The following is a 3,590-nucleotide window of genomic DNA, read 5'->3' as shown; positions in this document are numbered from 1 at the left end:
GTCCCTCACAGAGAAGATCATTGCTCAGGACGCACATGGTGAAATAGCCCAAAGTGCAGTCACTGAGCAAGGACGAATTATATCTAGAGATAGGCAACAACATCAACGAAACTGTCTCGAAGACCTGATAAACATCCTGCCTGCAACCACAGTGAGAAAAATCCTCACTGCACAGGAAACGGGAGCCTCTAACTGGCTAACGTCACTGCCCATCAGAGCGAAGGGCTTCAGCCTCAACAAACAAGAATTTGTCGACGCCATTGCTCTGAGGTACGGCTGGCCGATGGAAGGACTCTCCAGTACTTGTGTGTGTGGCTCCCCCAATGACGTCAACCACACCATGACGTGCAAAAAGGGGGGATTCGTATGTATCAGGCACGATGAGGTGAGAGATCTGACCGCCAGCATGCTCAGGGAGGTGTGCCACGATGTCTCCACTGAACCGACCCTCCTGCCGCTAGACGGCGAGCACCTGCGCTACAGAACAGCCAACACCACCAACGAGGCTCGAGTCGACGTCAGTGCACGAGGGTTCTGGACAAGGGGACAGAAAGCATTCATGGACATACGGATCTTTGACCCGATGGCCGCCTGTCACCACGAACTCTCCCTGGAGGCCGCCCACCGCAAGAATGAGCAGGAGAAGATCCGAGCGTATGGGGAGAGAATCCAACACGTTGACCAGGGCAGCTTCACACCTCTGGTCTTCACCACATCTGGCGGGATGGGCTCCAAGGCTCAGTGCTTCTACTCAAGACTAGCCGACCTAATGGCAGAAAAGAAGCACCAGCCAAGGAGCCATGTCGTCGCATGGATGAGGTGCCGCCTCTCATTCTCCCTCCTCAGATCTGCCCTCCTGTGTCTCAGGGGGACAAGGCATTCCACTCCCATACCTGCAGACTTAGGAGGCCTCGACTGTGAGGCTACAGTGGTGGAGAGTGGCATAAGAGTAGATAGAGTAGAGGTAGAATGAATTTATAGTTAACAACTAATGTTTATATTATAGAGTATTAGATATGGTTGGATGCCACAGTCATTAGCGGGAGCTGGGGCTAATGACCTCCAAGTAATGGAGCCCCTAATTGACACATCAATAAACATGGGGTGGAGGTATTTGTAGTAGTAGTAGTTGTAGTAGTAGTAGTAGTAGTAGTAGTGAGAAATCATGAATACTACCTCTACCACTACCACTACTACTACTACTACTACCACACAGGCATGCTTATGAAGGTCGTGAACAGTTCCATCTGGTACAAACTTAGCTGTGATGCGAGCAATGGCGCGTCACCTTGGTGGATCCCTGTCAAAGTGTCTTCTGAATTGTCTTTGCACTTCTTTGACATTTTCGTGCCTCCAGTAACACTTTATGACATGTTCTTTCTTCAAAGCTTAGTCTTACTTCTGCCATTATTATTTTGGCCAACTGTTTCTGAAAAAAAAAAAAAAAAATTATAGTGAGTCAAACTGAGTACATTTTTGGATGACTCTCTCTCTCTCTCTCTCTCTCTCTCTCTCTCTCTCTCTCTCTCTCTCTCTGTCTCTGTTTATACAGATAGATACAGATAGATAGATGTACGAGTACACAGATACAGACTTGTGCTTGTGGAGTATAAATGTAAGAGCATGAAGCACAGTGTGTCTCTCCCCACAGGCACCTCCCGCCTCGCGCCTTCCTTCCTCCCGTCTCCCGGAGTGTACACACCTGCACTCTTGAGGTGAGTACACTTACTCTTTTCTTTCCTTGTAATTGTTTTCACTGTGTTTTCTACTGCACACACTCAGAAAGTAGAAAATGAGGCACTAACGAGGCAAGACTATATACCACAAAAACTGGACACAATCTGTCTCTGTCTGTCTGCATCCACATCTGTCCGCCTGTCTATATCCTCACCGGAACAGAGGGCGGAGCTTACGGTTTAGGAAGCTCTCTGTTCAACTGATTTTTGGGTCTTGTCGAGTTGATTACTGTTTGAGAAATGTGTGGGTTTTGGAGCCTTTTGTGTGAAACATCTATATACTTAATAGGGAGGCAAATATTGAACATGTCATGAACTTTATCGAGGAGTCTTTTCAAGCTGGAGTCCACGTCCTGTGAAACGAGGGGAGACCACTCCACTGTGTACTGGTGGGCATCTTTTCCGCCAAAGAAATCATTGCCAAAAATGCATACGGTCCACGCACGCACGCACGCACGCACAAACACACACACACACACACACACACACACACACACACACACACACACACACACACACACAAACACACACATATGTTTAAATGTCTCTCAAAACAGCTGGCATTTCAAAAAGAATTGTGGGTAATGTAACAAGTGAAGCAGTGGGTGACACGCAGTGTACTTCACGCTGCCCACATCTCATGCACTGCCTTCCTACATGGGCATCTACATGGCCGTCTTTTTAACAAAAGCAACAAGACGGCAAAATAAAATTCTTCGCTGTACATTTTCCGTAAAGAGTCTGCATCCAAAGCTTCCTCAGCCTTCAGTATTTGCAGGCTTCCCTTCATTCATAAGTACTTCACATTGTTATTAATACATCAAAATCTTGGACATAATGCAATATTCAAATTGGCAGAAAATGTTTCTCACACGAGAAGTAACAACGTTAACCTTGTTTGTGCGATACTGACAACAATATTATTCACAAACAGTGTGACAAGTTGGACCAAAATTGTTGTGAACAGTTTGCCTCTTGATAGACAAAGTTCTTCTTACAACTGATAAAATGTTCAAACAAACAACAGGTTAAAAAGTAACCACTTCATCAACAAAAGCTGTGATTTTGATGCTATTTATTGCAGTCATCGCATTTGTTGCTGTTATCATTATTACTTTTATTATTATTATTATTATTATTATTATTATTATTATTATTATTATTATTATTATGTTGATGATGTTGTTGTTGTTGTTGTTGTTGGTATTTATTGTTGTTGTTGCCCTAGTTACCAGTATTAGTTATTAATTATGTTTATTAATGCTAGTTACTATTATTTGTTACTAATAATATTCTTATTGGTATTATTATTATTATTATTATTGTTGCTGTTGTTGTTGTTGTTGTTGTTGTTGCTGTTGTTGTTGGTGTAGTTATTAGTATTATTGTTATCACTACTCTTGTTGTTATTGTTATTATCATCATTATTTTATTATTATTAAGTTAGTGTGAGACACTTGTATTAGTGTTTATCTTCTCTGTAGCGGCGCGGTACTGCCGCTGTACAATACAATTCATTATGTTGTTGTACATTATAATTTGTTTGCACTCCTGCCCTCTGCTCTACTGTACAATACACCGTCAGAGAGCCTCGGCTCACGTGACTGTGTATTGTATGTACACCTTGAAATACTTTATACAGGTTTGCTTACTTGATTACTTACTTAATTACTTACTTACTTGCACACACACACACACACACACACACACACACACACACACACACAGTCAAGTCTTGCCTCGTGTTGTCTTGTCAAATGGTTTGGACACAACACACGTGCCATGCCGTGTGCCATAGTGTCTCTTACTCCCATCCACCTCTTTGTCTTGTCCCCACATCCCGGTGCTCAGGCC

At 43.4% G+C, this 3,590-nt stretch overlaps 1 protein-coding gene across 1 annotated transcript in view; it reads left to right on the top strand.

The window, feature by feature from the left end:
* The first annotated feature begins 2,928 nt into the window (after positions 1-2,928).
* The window catches only part of LOC135097236 (uncharacterized), a 34,973-nt gene continuing 34,311 nt past the window's right edge, over positions 2,929-3,590 (top strand). The window contains exon 1 of the mRNA XM_063999021.1: positions 2,929-3,590. This exon is cut by the window's right edge and continues 1,467 nt beyond it. The gene's annotated coding sequence lies outside the window, so the exon portion shown is untranslated.

Source organism: Scylla paramamosain, unplaced genomic scaffold (genome assembly GCF_035594125.1).
Source record: "Scylla paramamosain isolate STU-SP2022 unplaced genomic scaffold, ASM3559412v1 Contig15, whole genome shotgun sequence".
NCBI lineage: Eukaryota > Metazoa > Arthropoda > Malacostraca > Decapoda > Portunidae > Scylla > Scylla paramamosain.
Note: the sequence above shows the minus strand (reverse complement) of the source record. Positions and strands in the feature narration are given on the sequence as shown.